The sequence below is a fragment of the Xiphophorus couchianus genome, chromosome 19, assembly GCF_001444195.1.
Source record: "Xiphophorus couchianus chromosome 19, X_couchianus-1.0, whole genome shotgun sequence".
NCBI classification, from domain to species: Eukaryota; Metazoa; Chordata; class Actinopteri; order Cyprinodontiformes; family Poeciliidae; genus Xiphophorus; species Xiphophorus couchianus.
The window spans coordinates 14710458-14735625 of NC_040246.1; the positions used below are offsets into that span (position 1 = coordinate 14710458).

The 25168-nt window shown below is 36.9% G+C and overlaps 1 protein-coding gene across 3 annotated transcripts in view; it reads right to left on the reverse strand.

Annotated features, from left to right (window-relative positions):
- LOC114134252 (KATNB1-like protein 1) overlaps window positions 1-22569 on the reverse strand; it is a 41889-nt gene extending 19320 nt beyond the window's left edge. Inside the window, exon 1 of one of the 3 annotated variants that reach the window (XM_028000721.1) lies at window positions 22545-22569. The gene's annotated coding sequence lies outside the window, so the exon portion shown is untranslated. Of the gene's footprint in view, window positions 1-11754; window positions 11871-22544 lie in introns of those variants that run through there. The other 2 variants (XM_028000726.1, XM_028000722.1) reach the window with 2 other exon arrangements.
- Between the last annotated feature and the right edge of the window lie 2599 nt (window positions 22570-25168).

Below are 25168 nucleotides of genomic sequence, written 5' to 3' on the forward strand. Positions count from 1 at the left end.
TACAAAAGCATTACATACGAAATCCCAGTATTCAGTTTGGTGTTGTAAACAAGGCCAATTTTCCCTGTCTGGTCTCCTGGATGTGACGGATGCCAGGCAGTCAGTCTGTCTCATTTAACTCTGAATACAATTATGTTCTCACACTGAGTTCCAAGCAAAAGTAAGAGCCTTTCATTGTTGAGAGTTCTGCTGACAGTATAATGTACTTGTTGAACCTTTACTCTCTGCCAGATTAATATTTATTGGTTAGCTCTGACTTTGTTACAGTCAGATCTCAGCAATAGGTTTTTAGTCTGTACAAAGAAAAGTTGTATTAAAAAGTTTTAAACTTGCAAAATCCTACAAAGATTGGATTTTTTAAACTTTTCAAATGGGAATGTGATGACAGAATGTCTTTAGAAAATATTCATACTAATTGGACTTTGTAAAATTTAGTTACAGCACAGCAACAAACTTTAGTGTATGATATCTGAATCTTATATGACAGAACAACACAACATACTTGATAATTGTAAAGTGGAAAGACTTGTTTTTTCAAACATATGGCCTATCAATACGTTCTATTGTTTGCTGCAATTACATTTGAAAGACCTTTGGGAAATGTTACTAGGACCGTTGCATCCTATAACTCTGGATATAGGAAGACATGCAGGCTATTGTAAGATATGAACACAGTTTGATCCAAACCATTTGATATAAATCATTTGTGTTGTATCTAAAAATGTAACTAATGCATTAGTGCTACATTTGAAAATAATTTCAAGTGCATTTTGTGCACCCTCTTTGCCACGGGTCAGTGACATATGTGTTTCTACTTAAGTAAAGAAAAAGATACAAACCAGCTGTTTCTGTCCCCAAAGTCAGATTTCAGGCTGAATAGCCAATCATACTGGGTGAAGGTATTCAGAGTTGTTTTTGAAAGATCGTTCAAGACCTTTTTAGGGACTGAAAGAGGGTTCTTTAATGTTTATGGAGAGCACAGAGATCCAATTCAATGGGTAAAATTCACGTTGTGCCATGGAAGGAAAAAAAAACATCTCCAGTCTTTGGTTGAGCTATAAGTGACTGACAACAAAAACAGATGGTTTAAATCACAGAGTACAAAGTATTCTGAGAATCTGTCCAGCAGGTGGTTTTCCCATAAGAAGACACTGATGTTCTGAGCTGAGGACATGCTGCTACTGGACACAGACAGACAGGTATGTCCTCTGTCTAGAAAAAACAGGAAACATTATGTCTCTATATGTAGACTACATGAGCCAATACAATAATATGCTTGACTCTCGTGGTGAGGTTTTCATCCTACTATATTAAGAATAAACTCAGATGATGTTTGTAGAGCTCAAAAAATTGCGGCAGGCAAAACATGAAAGAGCAGAGGTTGCTGTAAGAATTTTGTGAAGAACAATACGTAGCTGCATTTCCATTAAAATTGTGCAAAAAGTGTTAATATTCCCTTAAAGTCAAAGAACAATTTTGCAATTGCTGTCTTCCAATTAACTAAGAAACACAAATAAAACACGTAAATAAGTTTGTTCACAAGAGCATGCAGCGCCATCCTCCTACAACTTTGTGTCGTCTCTTCTGCCAGTAGTAACATCCGGTTGTTGATCACATGATGCGAAGAAAGTGTTTCCGTTGCAGTTTTGCGAAATACACTAATTTCTATACAGCCAAAAAACACCTCCTCCTAGTACAAAAACATTTGATCCAAAATCATGTTTTTATCAAAATTGCCTTGTTTCCATTAAGCTAATTTATTTTTGTAATTCCAATTTATGCGATTTTACACTCAGTGGGTACATAGTTTATGACACAGGTGAGAGTATACACATGGAGTAATCAAAGGGATGAGGAACAGCTGAGATGAATTACAGAGGAAGGAGGAGATACATGAGATAAGGACTGACGAAACAAAATGATTAAAATACACATATAACATAGATGAAACCCAAACGTGACAGAAACAGAGCAATATAGGGGTACAACAAAAGAAAAAAATTGGTACCAATCAGAAAAGGTTGGATTGGTGATTTTTTTAAAGTTTCCACTGCCAACTAGGTCATTCCTCTATGGTGATAGTAGAAACAGGTCAAAGTTGTTTTGCTGCTATTTGTTGCAAGCAACCAAGAGATAAGACAGATAACATAAACATAAATTTGACTGTTTACTCTCTCTATCTTAGTGAATTTGGCTGACCACCCATTAAATAGACCAAGGCACGAATTTAGCCAGAAGAAGCAAATCATCTCATGGCTGGGAGCTGGTCTTGTGTGGGCACTGGCCATCTGAGAATCTTGTTTAAACAGATCCAGGCTGAAAGACGTAATGACCATGCTGACAGCAGCCATACGAGATGTCTACTGATGGCTGGTCTGTTGTGCGGCTTGGAGTCCTGCAGCTGGGGAGAGAAAGGAAGGGGATGTTGCGGTTCGCCATCTCTTTAAGTGAGCTTCGTAAGAAAAGAAGCACATGAGCCTGACGTCAATATTTGTTCTACCACCAAACTTGAACCAACAGAATATAGGATATGCAGTCCTGTGGCAGCCTGCTGTGTTTTTCCTACCAGTTCAAATGTGTTCTAATGTCTGCTCTAATGTCGTCTCAATTAAGCATCCACATGGAGACAGAGAACAGCTCAGACCTAAAACTTGGCCTGTGAATGCTGAATCAGGTAGCGGTAAGTTTGGACACCATTCTGAATAAAATTATATATAATTTGAAATATATTTTGCTGATGTGATTGATTCCCAAAAAGCTTGTGAGCTAATAGCACGTGCTTAAAGCGTGACCAGGAATGAAAATGCATGAATAGACAAAGAGATCTTGCATAATTTCAAAGAAACAGATGCCATATTTGCTGTCTCAAGAACTAAAACAGCTGTCCAAAGCAAACAAGAGAAAAACTAGTTTTTTTAGACTATTGTAGTTTTTGGAGGTTGTCCATTTTTTAACATCTTACAGAAACTATTTAGAGTTACTGTTTGGAAACCTAAATAATCTGCTTTACAGATTTTAACATGTCCTTTGTGTAGATTCAGTCCCTGACCACATTCCTCAGGACTTATCCCTGCAGAAAATAACACGTGTGATGTCCTCGAGTTGTAAAGCTTCTTTATCTGATTGAGACTTGATCTGCTGCTATGCTCTGATCTTGCTAGCTAAGACCAAGGCAAAGAAAAGACAGGGATCTAGATATCAAAAGATCTCAAGATTTTTCTCATCCCTTAACTGAGGGTTAGATCAGTTAAATTGCTTATCTTATTTATCCATAGAACCGAACTCCTCAGCAATTTTTTGTACATGCTCAATCCTTGGAATGTCGCAAGGATGCTTGGACATATAGTTGCCTTCCAATACATGCATGGGTTAGAGACCAATACTTAGTGCTACTTAAAAGTTCAAACATCAAATCTACCTTAATATGCATCAATATGCACAGTGGAAACTATCTTGGGACTATACTGCAGAAAGTAATCAGCAGTCGTCCGTATCTCTGTTCTTGAGGGTAGATCCAGTTAGCTTCCAGGAATATAAATGTCCTGCAAATAAGGCAGCCCTTCTTCAAAGAAAATCACAAATGAAAATGTTCCATTCTGTTATGAAAGCCTGTTTTGTTTTATCTCAAAGGTTCAATGAGCTTTTGTCCCAGACTCGGCAGTCTGCACCGATATGATCCCCGCTTTAATAAGAATGCCTTCAAGTAATACAATGACTGGTTCCACGTCTGGACATATGCTTGCTGTGGAGAAAGAAGTGGACTGACTCCGCAGCTGCCTTTAAGCACATCATGTATCATGTGGGATGCACATGAAAGACAAAGACAGAAGCTGCAAGCACACCAGAAGGCATTACACAGCTAAACTCAGGCAGATAGAGAGGTCGGAAGCTATAAAGAAGTGAGGAGAGGGAAAACAGCAGCTCAAAGTTTTCATCTCCCATATCCCCTCAATGTCTAAATTTAGATTTGACTGTCTCAGCTTGAAACTTTTACAAACTCAGCCATGGGTTTAGCGTTAAGGTGAAATATTCCTCTTGTGTTTGGTTTGGTTCTTCCTGTCTTTGCTCTGTGGATTCTCATAATCTGCCTCCTCATTGGTATGTAAACTATCACACACTGAGCTTGTTTTTGCTCTTCTCTCTCTACAAATGCACGTTTTCACATCCAAAAGTAAAGATCTCAAATTGCTTTTATCCATTTGTCCCATCTTCAGTTGCTTCGACACTGAGAACACACGGTACCCTGAGGAGAAAACATTTGCATTTGCGGGTTTTTGACTTCAAACACGCTGAGCTGTCTCAACATGAATAAGTCACTTCTGACTTAACAAGTGTGTGGGCTCATCACCTCACAATTCTGTCAAGGCTACAGATGCGAAGCGGCCAGTGGCTCAGATTCCAGTCATTTCCACGGCTGTGATGGATCCAAACACAAGTCATTCAGTCACCAGGCCCTTTGCAATGATTCACTGCTTAGGGCTGCGTGACTCAAAGATTTTTCCCTGCCCCCTTATGGCCTCCTTTGACTCCCATTGTCCTCCATGGACTTGGACTTGCCATTTGACGTGCAGCCAACTTAGAGGCGCTTACTTAAGAGGTCAGCTGCAGGATTGTATACAGGATTTCTGCATAGCAACAGTTTGTGGACTCACAATCCAAAGTACACAAGCTAAAATGTCAAAAAAAAGAAAGAATCCTTTAGAAGTGGTTAGAAACAAACAATTAGTTACCATTTGTTATCAATTTCATATACTCTTAATCAATACAGTAAGAAGAATAAATCCCTCATGTATGCGCACAGTACTGTCAGTTCTAGTGGGAATCAACATGTGCAGATTATTTCCTTTGGAAAGTAAAGAATTGGCTCTTTCATTAGGTGACAGACAAAAAAAAACATTGAAGTTCCTTCAAATTCGCCCAACAGAAAAATAAAAAAAGATCCACAAGTTGGCAGTTCCAGCTGAAGTATCACACGGCACATGAGCCTGAGTGGGTGGGATCATAGTTGAGTGTTAAAGAGGACCAGATGATGGGACGAAGGTGTTTTCAGTCAGTGGGTTTCCGATCGCTCCTTTTTCTGGGAAAGATGGGATGAGACAAAGGAGAGCCGCAGCTGTTTTCTGCTGCCACAAAGTTTTATTTATGTTCGTCTCAGTTCACATTGAGCACTAACTGATGGTGATTATGCAAGACTTGACTCTTCGGCTCAGGTCTCTTGTGGGTTGATATTTACCAACGTCTCTGGATTTGTCACTGCATTGTGTTTTTTATGAAGTGTGAACTGGTCCCCATAGACTGGGTGAGATGTAGCTGCAGTGCAATGATCTCAGAGTCTGGAAACCTAAGAGTTAGTCCTGAGTTTCCAGTGAGAATAAACTCTGTCCCAAGCGTACGTAAAAAAAAGAAGCTTTTCTTGTGTTTCTCACCTCATAACCTTCAAATTTATTTCTCCTTTTCCTCTTTTCTTTTCAAACGCAAATGTAAGATCACAATAAAAGCAGTCTCTGTAGTTGTATGAGAAGGAAAGGTTCTCTGGCCTCTTTACAGAGGCATGGTGTCATTTAGGCCTGGAATACAAACAGAACAGAGCAGCAAAGGAAAGGAAATTTTACTTCTGCACCACATAGTCCCACAAGACGCTTTAAACAGGTCACAATAATGTTGTTAGTCAACAACAGACACAGTACTGTGCATCATTATTGAGGATCTCAATCCAAACAACCTGAGTCAAAAGATTCCCTGGGAAATAATTCATCTGCTCCAGTTATACAGAAAAAACTAACTCATCTCAAAGCATTCTCAGGCCACAAGGAATGTATAGTTCCTGCAGCCTTTTCTCCAGAGCCAACTTCCAGAGGAAGGTGTCTGATCAGGTGTGCAAATCAACTTGATGGTGTAGCTCCACATGTAGCTCCCCAAAATGACGGAGCTCCTCACCCCGTTGTTAAACCATCCTACAGAGGAACCAGATGATAGAACCTCGTATCCAGAATGACAGGCACCTCTTGCTGCAATAAAAGTATTTGGATAATTTCTGCTTCTTAGCAGAGTTATTGATAGTTTTAGATTTGGTGCCAGCCCTTCAGGATCAACTCAAGTGGAAACTGGGAGTAAGAACTTCTGGTTCAACATCATTTCATGACCTCACAAATGGACTTTGGGAAGAATGGACAAAAAATGTTCTATGAACACAGTTCATGAGCTTTCTCAGAAATGTTAAAGCTTGTGCAGCTGCAAAAGGTGAGCTGACATGATCTACCCTAGGTTTGAGAAAGGAATTTACTCATTTGTGCAATTAAAAGTGACTATGTATATTTATTGGCCTTATTTAGTAATGTTCAAGGGTAGATTGTTATGTTGGAGTAAAGTTAGGCATGGTGATTTGCTCTCTGTACAGTCATTGGGAAACAAAAACTTGTTGGCAAGTTTCTGCCTTTATGGGCTGTCCTCCATGTGCATGGCATGATAACTAGTCACCACTGACATATGCTTAGACCATAATCTTAGAAAGATTATTTGACTGTATTTTAAGAAAGCCTTTCCCGAAATTGCTTGTATCTTGAATTGCCAAACATTTACTGGAATTGGTGGCTTCCTTTTTATCTTAACACAGTTATCGGTTCAGCTTGTGGTGCATGTCTTCCCTTTCTCTTTCCTGTCACATTTATGTTTAATAAAGGCCACTAGTGCCAAAAATCTTTTTTTTTAACGTTCCTTTTTTAAGACATGTTAATCACCAGCTTAGAAAATCAAAAATTAGGTCCTCAGGTTCACTCTTGCTTCATCAAGGAAACAACCTAACTCAGTCGACATGCTTATCAATGCTACTGAGGAGCATGGCATAATTGGTTTTAAACACTCAAAATGCCATTAACATTGTTGCTATTTATGTCATGTAAGGATTGTTTGAATAACTGTACATCTAAAATTTGCAAAGGAAAAAATCTATTTTTGAGAACAAAGTGATCTATTGTCTTTCAGAGTAAGTCCTGCTAATATTTCATTCATTACATATTTTTTCTCTGCAGGAGAAGTCAGATACAATCAGCTAATCTCTGTTCATTCAGCCTTTATATCAATGTCAACGTTTTTCAGGAAACACTATCCACTGTTGTCTCATCAGAGTCAAGAGATTCTCTCCAGGAACAATAATCAATATAAAGATTTTAAGTTGCAATTATGAAATCAAAACTCATGTTCGTCTTTCCACTGGTCATCTTTTCTAAAGCCATAAACAATACAAGAAGTACAGCAAAAGCTTCTTTGATCATGTCACGCCTGGAAAACCAAATAAGGAGGAAAAAACAAAGATTGTCTTCCTTCTCTCTTGGTCTCCAAGAATTCAGGTGTTTTGTTTTCTACCAACCCTTGTGGATAAACATCAAGGAGAGTAAACTGACAGTAGGGCATTGACAGATCCAGCATCCATTTCCAACACCTTTAAAATTTGGTCAAAACAGAAGGGACAGGAGATTCCATGGCGACTCCTCAAAATAAACAACATTCTGCACGGCAACTCCCTTTTCAGGAAAACATAGTGAGGCGTGGACCCGCCTGTCCGTTCCTGCCAGTGGAATGGTGAAAACTAAACACCTCGGTTTAAACATTTAATAACAAAATTCACTCATCTGTAATAAACAGTTCAGGCTGAAACAGAGGCCTTCGTGTTCTACGTCTGATACATTTCTTTCAACATTTTCTTTAGTTTTAAATTTTCTCTGTTTTTGCTTGGAATGTCTGTTATCTATTTGTGTTGCTGCCAGTCTTGGACAGGATTCTCTTGCAAAAGAGATATTTAATCTCATTGGGATTTTTCTGGTGAAATAAAGGTTAAATCAATAAAAATAAACTCACATGTCAAAATGAATTTGAGCAGGTGTATTTTGTCAACATCTTTCAATTCCAGGGCAGTACTGCTGGCTTCCAAACACAAACGCGAGCAGAATTACAGTTCAGTTCAACCACAAGGGCGTCTGTGAGCTCTGGCGGAAACGCAAGACTTGTCGTCGGTGAGTGGATGGCTGTCTGTGGTGGGCCTGCTGTGATCGTGGTTCTACAAGTGGATGACACAACCACAAAGGTGTCTGTGTTTGCAGCTAAAACCCAGAGCAAATACATTGGATTATTAACAGGTATTTCTGTGTTTATATGATTAACTGGGTCAAGAGAGTTAGCATATTTTCAAATGTATTTCATGTTTGGCTCCACCATAAGCTTAAGTGGGACTCATACTTTAGGATGGAAGATTTCAGGAGGATTTAAACACAAACTAGGAAAACTTTGCAATAACACTATCTCTGAGTAATCCATCTCATCTTCAGCCATATTTTTTCTCCATTTCTATTCAGTTGAAGATAGGTCCAATTCAAATCCAATTTCAGTTCTTATCAATCTATTTCTTTACGGTATTTCCAAACCAATTAATTTGCAATACCATCAAAGTCAGCTAATCATATTGCACCGTTTAAGTCTATGTGCAGAATTCCAAATCAATGTTTATTCCATTTTATAGATTATTTTTTTGGATTATAATGTCTTTATCTAAAGGAATCCTGTTTAGGCCGGAAGACTAAATCAAACATGCAGTTATTTTAAAGTCACAGTGTCATTTATTAAATTTGAATTAAAAAGAAAACACAAATGATTGTTTTTCCTTTGACATGTAGAGTAGAACATGAACTCAAGTAAGAGTTGTGTCACTTCAAAAATATTTTTTCAAGTAGAAATAAAAAGTATGTTGCTGTAAAACTATTTATACTACTTTGTTAAAGAAAGTTACTGAAGTAGATGCAACTGAGTTAACATAGCAAGTTACTACCCACCTTTTACAATTGCCAACCATGGGATAATTAATAAACAATGAACAGAAGACAATCGGTAAAGCCACACAAATACACTTTTAAGTATGGAAAATCTCACTAGTTCTTTGCTGTCCCTACCTAATGTTCAAATAAGGCATGTACACAACGAATTCAGTTGCTCAAATAAAAAGCTGATCTTCATTTGTGTTTTTCTCATGAGAATTGTTTTGTCTTGGCAGAAAATAGATCCATAAAAGGATAAAGGGGAAGTGATGTCGCCACTGTGCAATGATTTGGCTGCAGGCCTCTAGTGGAATCCTGGGTGATACTGGTGATGACGGAGGCCAGCTGCTGACTCAGTGAGTCATTTTTACCTCTACAGGGAGCAGGAGAGAAGGAAATGAGAGGGCAGCAGCTCCCGCCCAGACGAAGACCAGACGCAGCCTGCTCCAGCCGGACATAACACTTAACTAACAGTTAATAAGTTCATAGCGTCAGTTTATACTGTCCACTACCTCTGGCAAACACTGCGGTTGTGTTGCAATTCATTCTCTTGATTTCTAAACAAAATCAGGTTACACAGTTCTCCAACAAGAATTAATCTTCGATTGTAACAACAGTCGGTGAAGGAAAAGTTATAACTTTCATTGCAGTCTGTAGTGTTGTGGCTCGACAAGTGACCTTTTAAAGCATGAGTTAACTGAGCTGCAGCCATCCTGACGGAAATTTATAGATGCATGAAATTAAAGGAGGTCAATACGTTCTAAACATCATAAAAAGGCAAAGTTTTCCAGTAACAATGCCTTGCAAAACAATTCATACTCTTTAAACTTTTTAACATTTTGTCTCATTGCAACCACAGAGCTCAACAGAATTTATTGGGTTTTTAAGTAATAAACCAACACAAATTAGCACAATAAAGTGGAATTAAAAGAATACATGGTTAATGATTTAACAATAAAAACCTGAAAATGTGACATGACATTTGCATCCAGCTCCTTTTTCTCTAATACCCCTAAATGAAATTCACTACAGTGACCTGCGCTTAAAGGGTAAAATGATAAATGGCATGGACTTATATAGTGCTTATCCAGTCATTTTGACCACCCAAAGTGCTAGAGTCAGATTCACCCATTTGCACTCACACACACACACACACACACACACACACACACACACACACACACACACACACACACACACACACATTTATATCCCGATACACCGATATGAAGGCTTGAAATAACACCCAAGCTTCAAAAGTTCTCACAGAGAACAATTCAATCCATCATCCCAAAATAGGAAGAATATGATACAACTGCAAAGCTAGAGATACTGTCCACCAAAACCCACACAATGGGCAATTCTTCAGGTTATTCTGTGGGAGCTGCAGAGATCCACAGCTCAGACAGCTATTAGTCATTCACTCCGCCGATCTGGACTTTAGGAAACAGTGGCAAAAAATAAATAAATAAATAAATAAAAGCCACTGCTGAAAGAAAGCCATAAAAAGTCACGTTTTCACTTTGTCACAGGCCATGTGGAGGACACAACAAACTTGGGCGAAGGTGCTCTGGTCAATTTGAACTTTTTTTTCGTGCTTGTGCTTTGTGTGGAGGAAAACTCACGCTGTACTTCAGTTTGAACATACCATCCAACATGGTGAAACATAGCAGCGATATTGTGCTAGGGGTATTTGTATTATTTTTTTTTTTTTAGGGATAGGACAACTGGTCACAGTTGATCGGATTAAGGATGGAGCTTAATGAAGCAGATTCTGGAAGAAAATCTGTTAGAAAAACTTGTATATCCCTCTCCTTTTTGCTGGTCAATCACATAAAATCTAAATAAAGTACTTTCAAATTTTTTTGTTATGATGTGACAAAATGTGAACAAGTTTACGAGATATGGACACTTTTGCATGGCATTGTAGAAAGAAAAAAGAAGCAAAAATCTTAAATTTTCAGATTTGGCTTTTGCATTTTGAAATAGTTAAAGAATGAGCAGGGTTTATTATTCCAATTTTTATTTTTTTTTAATCATGAGAAACTACTTTGAAATGCAAAAAATACAGCTCAGCTTCATCTTAATTTTTATGTCTTTTTGTGAAAATCAAAAAAGTGAAGAAAAAGAGAGGAGTTCATTTTGTGACCCTTTCAAAAACTTTTGATGAAAGGAGCTAACTTATTTAAAGCGCAGGAACTCCCATCATTATGAAATGATTTTATAAAAAACTTACAAATGTAAGTACCACAAATTTGAAATTGCATGGAGTATCATGTCGGAAATTTATTAAATCCACTAAGATATGTGCTCTATTGACTGAAGCTGACTGAAAGCAAATGCTCAAACTCTAACAACTTAAAAGCTGTGTTGTGAATTTGACACAGATATCTCTTTTCCTGTAAGTGTGAACAAATCCTTAAGATCTATTATTTATTGCATTTTCAAAAAGTTTACACCAGATGTTCTGTTTGACAAAACAAAAGTTGCAGACCACCATCTGCAATAAATTGACGAGGGGACATCTGAGTATGCGTGACAAGAATTCAACTGATAAGTCTTGTCCTCATGTGTTTTACAAGGTTTTTGCCCCACAACAAACAGATGAAAAACTGTGATTAGAGACTTGATGTCTTGCAACTACAAGAACAAGATCATTCAATAAGTTAATCATCCATCTTACTCATCATAAAGAAACGTCTTTGTAGTTCAGTGGTACATCTCCAGCAGCTACAGATACAAAGAACACATGTATGACTTCACTTGAACAACTATCAATCATTCTGTTGGTAGAAAATCTTTTAAAATATCTTAATTGCTTTTAGTCTCATGGATGGAAATCATTGAATACATCCAGACACCCAGCTAACTATGGAAAGGGGGATGCAAAAGAAACACAAAAGTGCAAAGACACATTCTGAAATCAAAGAAAGCTCGCAAACATACATACCATTTCCGCCTGGACGACTATGTGAAGGTTTGTAATGACAGTGCTGCTTTAACCTTTTATGGAACCTCCTATGCTGCTGGTGATGTTGTCTCACTTTGAGGGGTGAAGACTGACAAAATGTCAGAAAAACAGGATTTACTTACATAAGAAACTTTGTAATGACTAAATGTGTTTGCTGAAGTCTTAAACGTTGAGCCGTGTAGGATTTGTCCTTGGAGGTGGCTGGAATGTCTGGTATGGCTGTTGGTACCACCAGCATGCAAACCTGAACAATCCACTGACTGTTAATCCAGCAGAGAACAAACAGGCTGTTGTTGTTTGAAGCAAGATATGTACAACGTGTCCCTAATTTCAAACATAAAGAGAAACAGGCACATGAAAAATACCAGAAAATACTTATTTCACAGAAGAAATTAAAGTGTCTTGGAAAAGTATGCCCAACCCTTTGAACATCCTTTTACTTTGTTATGTTACAATCACAAATTTCATTTTGTTTTAACTAGATTAGTGAAATCAAAACAAAGTGTTGTATAATTGTGAACTGGGGGGATAAGAAAACATGGTTTTGTTTGTATCTTGAGAATCAACTTTTGAGGTGATTCCAGTTGCGAGTCTTTTGACGTATGTCTTTACCATCTTTGTGAATTTAAACACTGAACAATTTGCCAATTCTTCTTTGCAAATAGTTCAAGTCTCAAGTAGTTCATAGTCAGATTAGATAGAGTATTTGTATACATAATTTTCCACTCTTACAAATTGCTAAAGGTTTTTAGGGCTGAACCTTTACTGGACCACTAAAAAACATTGTTTTAACCCTTTAAAATCCAGATAAAACACATTGAATTTTGAGGATGTAATGAGACAAGTTGTGGAGAAATTCTGGAGCTCTGCCATTTAGCTTGCACAGTAACTTCTTCTAATAGATAAAATCAAACTTTTCCAGACTTTTGATGATTATTTGCTAAAATTGAAATGGTTTAAAGTTTTCCACACAAATTGTACACCAGCGTTGGCCAATGTGGGATTGCTGGTCTTGTTAGCAGTCTCTCAGGTATAAAATATTGTGCAATAAAGTGGAACAACATGGTCTGGAGTTTGTTTTCAATATAATGACTCCAAAACAGCACTGATGACTAAAACATGAATCACCCATTTTATTGAGCGTTTTGTTGTTTAGTACTACAAAGAAAAATTTGATTTCGTAATTTTGTTTCTTATCACACAGCTGCAGCAGCGTAACCATAAAAGTGCTCAATTAAAAGAAAAAAAAAAACACTGTTAGACTTCTTGCAATGTGAATTGGCCTTAGAGTGTTTTGAGAGGTAGGAGTAAGCATGGTTGCTATGCGGTAAAAGAAAACTAAATTCAAACATAACTTTGTTGTTTCAGCCACCATATGAATCTGTGTACACTCATTTTTCAGTATTAGCAGGAATGTGACGTAATGTCACAGTAGGCCAGATATGATATTAAATTGATCTTGATGCATCCTTTTAGTCATCTGACAAGTTTGAGTGATCCTTTTTGGAAATAAAATCCACCCAGAAAGGGCCACGCAATATTAAATATTACTTATTACACATCCAAGTGAATATGGGACGTAAGCAAGAGATTTGTTCTGAGTGAGGATGCTCAAGGGCCTGTTTTTACATGTTTTCTGTAAAAACATGTTTCAGCTTTTTATTAGAAAATTCACTCATTGTGTTGGAATTTGCCAAAGGAGATAAATTTTTTTTGAAGGAAAGCATATTGTGGCTGATTTTATTGATTATTGGAACTGGGTCACTTCATGAGCGATCATTTACCAAAACCTACGTGCAAAGGATCGAAAACAAGTCCCCAGCGTCCCACACACTTGGAGTGTTATTGTTGCCAAAATGTTTGAAATTACTCTGAGTAAAACTTCAGCGACCATATGTTTGGGTTTTTTTAACCCACAGATTTACACTTGGTGTTGACAGTTTACATCAGGCAGCTCTTTGAAATAAAGTGTTGAACTAGCTCTACCCATCATCCCCCCCAGCACCGTACAACCAAAATATGCAAATATTTTGTTACATTAGCTGGCGAATCGTCAGAAACCTTCTGTATTGCAGGTTGAAGACTGCAAGTTGTACAAGAGGGAGTGTACAAACATGGCTAGACATGAGTGATTATATTGCTTTAGACTACAAAAAAAAATAAATAAATAAAAGCATATATTTTTGGCCACAGAAACTAACCAAAGGGTGAAAATGAAGAAAGAGCAGAAAAGTCCTGAGGCAATATCAATAAATAGATTTCTTTGTGACTCTTTTGCCTGAATCAGATTTCTTAATGTCACCCTTATGCCTCCCTTGTCTGGCTCATCTTTCAAGTGGCATTTTAGTTCAGTCATGGTAAAAAAAAAAAAAAAAGAAAATGTGAAGACCAGGGACTTCATGTACTGAAGATATTACACCAAAAATGTGCCATATTAAATTTTTACTTAAAGTTCATATGTAATCTATAATAAACTAGCTGAAATGTTTGAACCACATTTCAGCTTTATGCCTAATATACACACATTTTAGAGATATTAACTTTCTAGCTAAATTTACAAGGTCTGATGAAAAGAAATGTAAAAGTATGATGCAGAAAATAACCCCCTTTCATATCCCACCATAGAAGAGCACTTGACTAGCTATTCCTGACTGTTACTTTCCCACCCTACATCCAGTGTAAGCAGCACATTCATTGGACTTAGTGAACTCATTGACAGACATGGAAACTCACACATTTTTTTTGTTAGTATGAAACTCACAGGCTGAATGTCTGTAGATGTAACCAAGAAAAGCTTTGCCGTCAATGAGAAAACATCGCAAAACATTATGTTTGTTGTTGAAATTGCTTTTAACATTTTTAATGCACTCTAATCCCTAAGAGGACATTTCTTGTTAGTCAGAAACTAAGGCTATCTAGAAAGATAGAAATAATTTATTTGTAATAAACTTTTGAAAGGTTTCTTTTCTATTTTTTCCATCTTTTTTTCACAAAATGAGGTTACTAAAAACTTTTTCAGCTAAATTCAGGTTTCATAACGTGCAACGTGGCATTTGGCACACAGGTGGAAAACAGAACCACTAGACTCTGCCAATTTCAGAATCAAACGCAGAAGAATGTTTCGCCACTTCAACACAGCAAATTTTGTGTTGGAGAAAGAGACTTTATATCCTCTCCAGCTGTGACTGTTCTCCCTGGTAGCACGATTCTTCTTCGGAGGAGGAATACTGGTTGCAGTCTGAACAGTCCCTCCAGCCTTGAAACTCGGGCCCTGATAAATGAGCAGGACTGGATGTTATTCACCATTGCTCTCTGGAGGGTCTTTCGTAACAAGAAGCACAATATATTTTTACCCAGTTTGTCAGGCAAAAGGTGCTACGAACTCTAAATAAATGCAACCAGGTGATTATAAGATAGATATTCACTTCCTGAGCTGAAAAACAGTGAACAGGGTGGAGTCAGTAAATCTGCAGAGCGTGAATCTTTAAACCACACTATAATTTGTTGACTCAAAGCCCGCTGAAATACCTGCAGTGTCTTGTTTTAATTTTAGAAAATTGAATTAAAGGAAGTCAGCTGTGTTTATATGAGATGCTTCTCCCATTCATATTTGTGGTTAGCCACAGCGTTCCTGCCACAGAAACTGTTTTAGTCATAATTGAACAAGCTGGAGGAGCAGACAGACACCAAAATAATTATCACAATGGCCCAGACGACTACTGCGTTCAATCTGGTAAGAAACGGGGAAGTGGAGTTATAAATGAGAGAAAGAAAGTCTCTCTTTCAAATAATAACTGGTAACACAAGCAGTAATGAACTCTTAGCAACTATTAAGACCAGACTACAGAGCTTTTGTTCATTAAAGAAGCTTGTTTCAGTTTTCATGTTTGACTGATGGAAATGAGAAATCTATAATTACAGCTCCATACAAAGAGCAGCATGGGAAGATAAATCCTGGTGGTGCGACACACATTGACCTTAAAACATAATGTATTTGGTATGTGGCACGCTAATGAATGTCAGAGAGAATACCCAAATCAGACAGTCAGAGGGCTCTTATTTGAAGGTCAGATAAAACCCATTTACAAACTATTTTACACAATTTATGAATAATAAATTGATTAAGAATAAGATTTCTGTAAAAGTTCATGTTTTCTTCAAACAAAAGGATACAGGGAATAATCTCCTTTTTGGAAACATTGGAGATGTCACGGGTCGGTTCAAGCCAAAAAATTCAGAAGTTGCAGGTATCATTTACCTTCACTTATATTCCAAAGGGTTTTTTCTGTCTAGTTGTCTCTAATATGTTATGTGGCGTTTTGAGTAACACCTGTGACTTTAGACAGATTTTAATTTTGCACCATAAAACATTTATCTAATGCATAAAGGGGGAATATTTTGTAGCGTAATCTTTAAATTCACAGTTACTTATTTCTGCATCATCACTGTACCTGTAACACTGTTACCATTTTATTTTTGCTTAGTGTTTGAATGATTAAAATAAGTAGCAGAAAATATTATTGTGGCCTTTAATCCGCATGTCTGCTTTCCTTCAATCTGATTGTATATCTTTCAGGTTTGTCATCTGGCAAATTTAGAGTCCAAACTCCTCTCCTGTAGCAAAACGCAGAGAAAATAAGGCTGCAGCTGACTTTAGTGAAAATCTATATTTTATATTTTATGTTAATGTTCTGTTTCAAATTGGCTATTTTAGAGGAATGAAAAGACTCAGCTTTCTTTGCCTCTGCTGCCCCTATCCCAATGTAACCCTTATGTAACATGTTGCTCCAGACACTTTAATTTCCTCTATTTAAAATCTATTCATTATGTCTTTCCTCAAGATACGTGGAAGTGTCCCAAAGGTTGTTACATGATAAAAGTGAGTCCAATTTCATGAAAAAGAGCCGTGGAAAATCTCTTCATAAACGAGAGCAATTAAGGCTCTGCGGTTGTCTTATTCCTGTCTGTCCTGTTGTGCCTGTTTACAATGAGGCCTTAATAACCAGTGAATAATTTGGATGCTGATGAGTGAAGCATTTTATCAATTTTTTATAGCTTTCTTCTCTTATATTAATAATATAATGAATGTCGTCATTGCTGAGAGAAAAAGGCCAAACCACAGGCCTGCTCCTGCTAAAACTGCACAGTGGCATAAACAACAGGGTTTTTTTTAATATGATGAGTCACTAGAATTCTTTTTTACTTTGTTCAAGAGTTGAGTTTGCCCTAACTAACAAAATTCTGAGTAAAATGATTTGTACTCTTCAAAGGATGAACAAACTTGCCTCCGTGGTTTGGAAATGAAATAAAATAAAAAAACACCATGCAGATTTGGTGCACTGGAAATTAAAAGTCAGTTTTATTGGGTCCTTTGATCGTTTTCATTAAAGCGGTGTTTCCAGTTAATACTGGTCCTCAAGGCACATTACCCTGCATGTATCAAGTGCAGATATCCTTGCTTCAGCCCAGCTGATTTCTATTGATGGATCATTAACAGGCATTTGCTGAACTGCAATCACCTGAATCAGGAATATTAAGACAGGGCATTGTTCCTTCAGGACCAAGGTTGGGAAACATTGCATTAATGGAGATTTAATTTACCTGAAGTGGTTTTTAAATGATCTGAATTAACACAGATGAACACTTGGGTTTTTAAGGTTCTAAAGGTAAATTTCAAAGAACAACTCCAAAATGAAACAGAATGCAGCACTTACAATAATTTTGTTGCTCAGAGCTAGCCTCTCGTTTTGATTAGCAGAAATTTTAATGGATACATGTCAATGTAATTATTTATTTAGACTTATTTGATTAAGTTAATTACTGTGTTAAGACTTAATCCTCTTAGGCCTTCATGTTCTTATGCACAAATGTACAAATTAAATAAACATGTTATAGAAAGAAAAACATTAAAGCATGATATCAAATAGTTTGGGTATCTGTAGATTATTTTATGCTAATAGTTACAAATGTTTTATTGTTTTGCAATTTGTGTTCAGTCCTTTTCCATTTTTTGCCCATTTGTTTGTTTATGTTGGTAAGCTAAAAGTCATTATTCACTCTGACAACCAAAAAGTATATACTCTAGTCTATTTTTCCAAAATGTAAATTATAGTTTGTATTACACTAATGCATGTTATCATAGATGCATCAATCAACCTTTCCTTGTCCAATACCAAATTCCTGTTTGGTCTGACATTCAGATTTTCTCTCTGATGGCTATGACAGGTTTTACTGTTGAAATTGTGTCGAGAATAACTGACTGACATTGACATTGCACAAAACTGACATTACACAAAAATTGTTGCAACTCCAATAGGTATAGTAGTAGCTTTGAAGACAACAGAATATGAAGAGATTTTATTGCATGATTATCCCAATTTAACCATCAAAGCATGCATCCCTAATGTTTATTTATGTATTTACAGAGCCAATTGCAAGTCAGAATTCCTATAAGCCCATACCTCAACATATGCATTTTCCACATCTAACCCTTCAAACTGAGATTTCTACTTAAAATAAAAGAGGTTGACCTGAACTTGCAAAAAAGATTTAGTAAGTCTCTGGCAGAAATAACTTATTGACATTAAAGTCAGTTATTTTAAACACTTAAGTTTAGATGTTAAGTAAGGGGTCAGGCAGTAGGGGTAGGAGTAAAATTATAAAATTGGATTTGGGGTCTGAGTATTTTAAAGCTTATGCAATGATGCTTGTGTTGAAACGATCAGCTTTAACTCTGGCCTGAAAATTTCCCTCTTTGTAGCTCCATAAAGACCTTAATTCAGATTCATAAAGCTCCTGGAACATTTTGTCTTTGGCAAATACTTTGAGTGTTTTTGTCTTTATGGTTTTCAAAATCTTTCACAGGTAAGTGCTCGATGTGTCAGGGTTCTTTGATGAGATATCTATTTTATCTTTGGCAAAATGTCAAACCAAGTGCTTCAAACTACCATTGATAAGTGATATGGCCATTTTTTCCAATTTAATATTATTTCCTAAAGTCATCCTACAATACGGTTTTACTCAGCATGTGGTGAAACAATGGAAGAAACAACTGAAGAAGATTACCAATCACTGATTTAGTTTCTACACTGAGCTCTTTCATGTACCCTTCATATGACACTTTCTCATCTGGCATCGATTTTAATGAGTCTGAATTGTGCTCGTGATGTAATCTGTGAAGCTTAGACATGACGTGCTGCATGCAGCTAATCCATTGAGAAAGTTTCAAATGTTTGCTAATGAGACCCTCGGACTCACCACAGTTATGTTGCTGGATGCTCAGAAAGACATGAGCTAATTCTGTAAACAGTTCTCACTTGTCAAGTTGCTGGGGTACTCTTACATGTGCGGCCCTGCTCATCCGCTCGGCACTGTCACAGATGGTGGTCTTAAATAGTTGAGGAGTCATGTTGGAGGCATCATGATGGGGAGACCAGGCACAAGTCGAAACCCATTAACAGCCTCTGCCCCTACGTTTGTGGAATGGATATCTTTGTATCTCAAGAGCAAGATCAACACAAAGGCAGAAAGGCTTTCAGAGTTCTAAGTGATTTAGCAGAAGGAATTTTGCTGTCTAATGTCTACATTGAGGTTTGAGCAAAGGTATGTTCACAATTTCTCCATGATTGCAAGTTCAAATCTCAATAAATATCCCTCCGTGTTTAGGTGCTGAGCATACGGTAAAATGTTCAATTTTCTATGCCAGATGCAACTGCTCACAAGCTAAGCAGCGTTGGTTACTACGATTACCACTAGAGGGGGCTAATATGGGCATTACATTTTGCACCTTGCGGAAGTATTCATACCTCTTGAACCTTTGGCATACAAGTGTTAAGTGGGAAGGAAAGTGGTACATAGTTTACACAAATACAAATCTCAAAAGTAGAATGTGTTTTTGGTCACAAATCAGAGAAAACCTGGTATGCATTTACAAAGACTAAAATGGAGGAGACGTTAGCGATGTCTCAGCATCACATTGTGATTTCAACAGAAAAAAGCTGTGCTTTTGAAAGCAATATAATATCTGACAACTTAGTTGTGAAAGGTGAATTCACATTACATTAAAAAAACAGTTTACCCACATTGTTGTCTTGTCTTACAATGTTCTCAAAAATGTCAATATTTTGCCAACAGTTGATGGTGCATTCATTTGTATTTATGCTTATCAATAACATAAACACAACATTTAACAAGCCTCTGGGGCAACTGAAGTTACACAGAATAAATCACATGCAATATGAATATTTCATTTTGGAGTATCAGAGTAAAACGGGGTTCTCCAGGTTTTAAAGAATACAGTTCATTGCACGTTAGGCCATTTGGCTGCAGACAGCCACATAGAAAGAGCTGGATGCTCTCATGGTGTTAATGCAGCAATTTTCCAGAAGGACTTTTTTTTGCAGCTCGACTGAGGAAACCTTTGGCTGTTAAGTCCCCCTATTACCGTAGAGGTATAGACACAATCAGACTTTCCATGTGGTGAACATTCCAGACCACGTCTGCTTTTAATACCTTCACGTGTCCAGCTGTTTCAGACTTATAGGCTACCAGTCTGTTCTTTCGCTGTGCAGAAAAACGTAAATGGCAAACACTGCTCTGTTGTCGTTTTTAAAAATGAAAGCATGGCAAAGTAAACACAGCAGATAATGCAGGAGAAAGTGGGTACGCAGCAAAAAAAAGGAACACCAGATGTCTGCGTTAAAGCTAAGTTTCCCTCTAAACTGTTTAACATTTTACTCACCGGGATACAATAATAATATTGCAGACTGTCATATTCCTGAAGAATTTGGAGAATTAAGAGCATACGTCCCAGAGAAACATCTGCAAACGATGTGGGTTTCAGCTCAAAGGAAAAAACTGTTCAGCCACAAAACATAAAGCATGTTTTTTCCTTCATTTATACTGCAACTTCACAGAGACACAGTTGGAACAAGCGGATATAATCTGAATCAGAAAATCAACCGGCTGGCCTCTCTACAAAGCTAAATTGGAAGGAGGCAGGACATGTGGATATTTTGCAGAGCATGAATTTATTACCCTCTTCTGGGACAATGGGATTTTTTAAAAAATTGCTTGGTTTTGCTCATATTGATATTTGTGCATATATTTTTTGTGTTTATTTAAAATGGTTCCTAAAACTGTGTTAAACTTCTGTATTTGACCTTAGAGAGCCCTTACCTCTGATTTACTGAAACCCCCTTATTTTATAGCATTTTTTTTCTTATTGTTTGGCAAATAACAATAAGAAAAATGGTGCAGAAGTTTTCAAATAAAATCTGGGGTCGCCAACCAAGGATACCCCTCGACAAATACATAAAGACTAGAAACAAAAACAATATATGTATACAAAGCAATACAAAAATATTCACATTCTCTGCACTTTTTTGCTTTTTCTGATGCTAAAACTGAAACAAATGAATTTAACTAGAATTTTAATTACCAGACAAGACAAAAAAAAATCAATTTATTTATGTAGCACCAATTCACATCATATACCATTCCAAGGCACTTCAACAGATCAAATTTTATACATTTATTAATTTATATATAAATGAAGTACAAAGATGTGAAGAAAATACATTTCCAAATGTTTGCAAATAAAAATCTGAAGCATGGCATGCAGCTTTAATTACAGCTGCACTGATTTTGTTGTAGGTTCCTACCAGCTTTGAACATCAAACACACATTTTGAGCCTTAACAATTCAGATTCATTATGATTGAATGGATTTTCTGTCGACATCATTTCTCCAAGTCTTGCCACATAAAATCAATTAGAATTAGGCTTGGAATTTCACAGGGACATTCTAACCTTGCTATGCAGGAATTTTAATGTGTTACTACAAATCGAAAGTACATTTATACACTCAAACAGATTTAGTTTCCTGAAACTGGCTATATTAACTAAAAAGCGTGCCTTTGGGACCAGTGGGAAAAAAACGACCAATAGCCTGAAGCTGTAAAGATGAGTCAGAATGCATTATGCTGAAGATGAAAAAAGATGCATATTTTCAAAAAATGTTAGATTATTATTTTTACTTTATAAATACATTTTGAACATATAAAAAAAATTCCACTTTTATTGAGCTTATAAATTGAGCTTTATGTTATTTACAGAAAATGCCTTCGGAACACTGTGGAGAGCTTTTAAGATCCTTCGACAGGCAGCTCGGGTCTCTAAGTAGCACCAGGCTTTGTATCAACACATGTGGGCAACCAGCAGTTTTACTACCTTAATTAATCACAAAAAACTATGACATCAGTTGGCTGTGTCTGCTGTGAGAGTTCATGCAGAAAGACGTTGTGAACTTATCTGACCCTCGTTCTCATCTGGAGTGGAGGGGGACTTGGTCTGCCCAAAAAGACCCTTTTCTGGGGTGCTGAGCAGGGAGCCAGCTGTTTATTTACCTTTCCTGGAGCAATATTTCACACATTCCTCTACTTTCTCTTTTTGTTGTGCTTCGTTGTTTAAGATAAGAATAATTGCTTCTGGAATTACCATAGTCTGCTGAATAGAAAGCTATTTTTAATCATCTCAAAGTTATCTTACATCCTTGTACACTCCTGTTGTACTCAGTCAGTCAATGACTAAATGTGCCACTCTTATTTCAGCATTTCCTCCTAAGGCTTATACCGTTTGCAAATGAGGACAAAAATTTTTTATTTTTTCTTAAGATGAATCTAGCCCCTGAAGCAGCATTCACATGTTGCATTTCAGCATGACAGGTGATCCACTAAGGTCACCCCTTCTTGTGTGTGTGTATAAACTCACCCTCTTAGTCAAAGCAGCCCGTCTCCTCGCTGGTCAGAGATCTGGTCAGGGCAGATGGTGAAAAGTCATGCAACTGGAATTTCAAAACGAGAGGCTTGATTAGCCTCAGACATTATGCTCCAGAGATTGCCTATAACTTACAAACTTAAGGAAGGGAAAAAAACACAAAACATTCTGATTACATTTAAATAGAAGAACTGGAAAAACATTAAAAAACTGAAATGAAAACTATAAATCAAGTAGTTTTCAACAATCTGGAATCGGAAAAGCAGATAGAGATTTCCCATAAGATAGAGGAGTTTCAGCTTGGAAACTAAATTTTTTTGCTTGTTAAATCGCTTGTAAATGTTGGGAGGGTTCACAGATTTACTGTTTCCTAATACCTTTGTAAGCTGCTCCAGCTTAAAGTTAGAAACTGCTCACATTAGGCTTGGACTGTGCCTTCAGAACACACAAGTAGGTGCTGAACATAATGATATAATAAAATAGCTAAATACTTGCCATAATGATGCTATTTAACTTGAGTGGTTGAAACTTTCAATGACCATATCCTAAATAATTCCTAAATTATATGCTTTAAAGCGTTATTTGGGTTCATGTCCCACATGTGCCTTCCAGCCCGGCTCCTGTCACGGTACTTTAACACACTGCCATGCTTTGATATCCATCCCCTTGCTATAAATACAGACATGTTGTGATGGTATTTTCCTTTCCTCTATGTACATGAAGTTCTACAGAATCAGCAACCAGCAATGGGAGCAACATCAAAGTGTCAAAGATTGATATTCAAGAACACCATAGGTATCCACTGAGTCATGATCTCAGCATCTTTGAGTCGGCCCAAAGTTACGTAAAAAGGCAGAATGCCCCAAGAAAGCATAAATCTACTGAGGAGCAGTGGAAAGTTTCCATAAATGCTTGGAATGACCTGCTGGCTTCCAAGAATAATGTGAACATAAAGACCAGTGTTCTCCTAAAGACAAAGGTATGTCACAATGTGTTTTTTGAAATGTTCAGTTAGGTCTAATTATTTACTATTTTCAAAATGGTTGTTTCTTTCATTATTTTTCAGTTGATGAAATTGATTACAACTCACTAGTTGTTTTCTGTGGTAGGCGTGGAGACACGTGTGTGGGTTACAGATGTAAAGCTTAAACAAGATGCACATACACAAAAGACACATAGGCTTTTTACTCGTACACTTTTTGACAGGTCAGTCACAAATGGTAGAAGCCATTTTATTGCTTGCAAATGCAGCCATGGACAAAACATGTTTTTGGAGACATGTTCTTTGGATGACCACTAAAGTGTTTTGTCATGACGGACATTTTTATATTTGTAGCTTGCAAAACACCTTCACGTTCTAAAAATAACTAGTCCTGCTTCGTTAAATAAGTTTTAATGATACATTTGGTTTTAAAAACTTATATACAGATGACATCACATGTGTAAGATACATTTTCTTCATGTTGTATTTTCATCGTTCTCTCTAACAGCTCTGAAATCTGTAAAGAAATTTACAGATTTCTTTCCTATATTCTCCCTGCCTGAATGCAGTTCATCTAACACAATATCAAGTAAAAACAATTGAGGGTCACAAACTTTTTACATTTTTTTTATGTCTAACATTCTGAGAAATCAAAAGTAATAAATCCATCTGGTTTGAAAGAACATCAAATAAACTTATGTCAAGATATTTGTGTTTTCATTGTTTTTCTTGAACCTCCAAAGAAGGTAGAAAGGGCATTGTGTTCAAAAAGATTTTCTACATTTTGTTGTTCTGGTGCAGCTCTTCCTCATTCTGCTGTCAGGTATTTTGGGTCTGGACTCACTCTGTGGCTGGGTTCAAGCACGGTCATGCACGTCATAATGTGTAATACTTTGCATTTGGGTTTGTCACCTTTGTTCTGAATTATGTGTTCTGGGTTTTGTGTTCTGAGTCATTCCAGTGATTTATGTTAAACTAGTTAGTCTGTGCTTCTTTAGTCCAGAAAGCATGTGTTTAGTTGTTCTGTTTGGATATAGTACCCTGTGTCTGCTTTCTGTCAGACCTTCCACCCTCACTTGTCCCAGTTCACGGCACCTCCAAGAGTAATCACTCACCTGTTTTCACTCTAATAATCACCCAACTCAGAATTTATACTTTGTCTGATGCTCCTCCAGCATTCAGCTGGTTGTCTCTTATTCTGCATTGCCTTCAGAATGTTTTGAGTTATATTGATTGTGTTATTAAATTCATTACTCCATGGTTCCGCCTGCGTTTGGTTCCCATACCTCAAAAAATAAAATTAAATAAAATAAAATGAAGAATTATGTGTGCTGGTAAAAGTTTTCAGTTTTGTTATTTTAGTTATGGATCATGTGTCTTTAACACATGATCCATGTGTGTTAAAATTATTTTTCAGCCTGTTTGGTGGCAGCCAGTTAATAAAAAAACCCTACCTTATCATTTAAATAAAAATGTTACTGACTGGTTCCATGAGAAACAAGAACTGATCTCTAAGTTAATATAAAAGAACATTAGACAAGGCAAGCATGACTCAGAAGCCAACAAGGGGAAGGAGACAACAAATATGAATTTGTATTCAGTGTCATAAATTTGTTCTCAGAAATATTCAATTCAA